This window comes from Corvus brachyrhynchos, unplaced genomic scaffold (assembly GCF_000691975.1).
Source record: "Corvus brachyrhynchos isolate BGI_N302 unplaced genomic scaffold, ASM69197v1 scaffold721, whole genome shotgun sequence".
NCBI lineage: Eukaryota > Metazoa > Chordata > Aves > Passeriformes > Corvidae > Corvus > Corvus brachyrhynchos.
In genome coordinates this window covers 94,218-94,554 of record NW_008235982.1, presented here as the reverse complement: position 1 = coordinate 94,554, position 337 = coordinate 94,218, and positions in this window count along the sequence as shown.

Here is a 337-nt window from a genome sequence, read left to right as displayed (position 1 = left end):
AGGGGGCAATGGGACCACCATGGCGGTGGCGCTGGGGTGGCCCGGGGATGAAGAGGCGGAGCGCATATGGCACCGTGTGCCACCCCACGTGCGACGAGTGGCTCTACCGGGCCCCCGCCTTCCCGTGCCTCAGTTTCTCTGCTCACATCATGCCAGACTGTGCCGTGCCACGAAGCCCCTGCGCTCCCCAACTATCTCGGGGAGAGGCTGTCGCGCTGGCTGGGGTCTGCTGGAGGGAACACGGGACTCCCCCTCTCCAGACCCTCCCGACGCCCACTGCCCAGCTCGCAGGGGTTAAAAGCGCCCACCGCCCCTTTAAGGGGAGGGGCTGAACGGT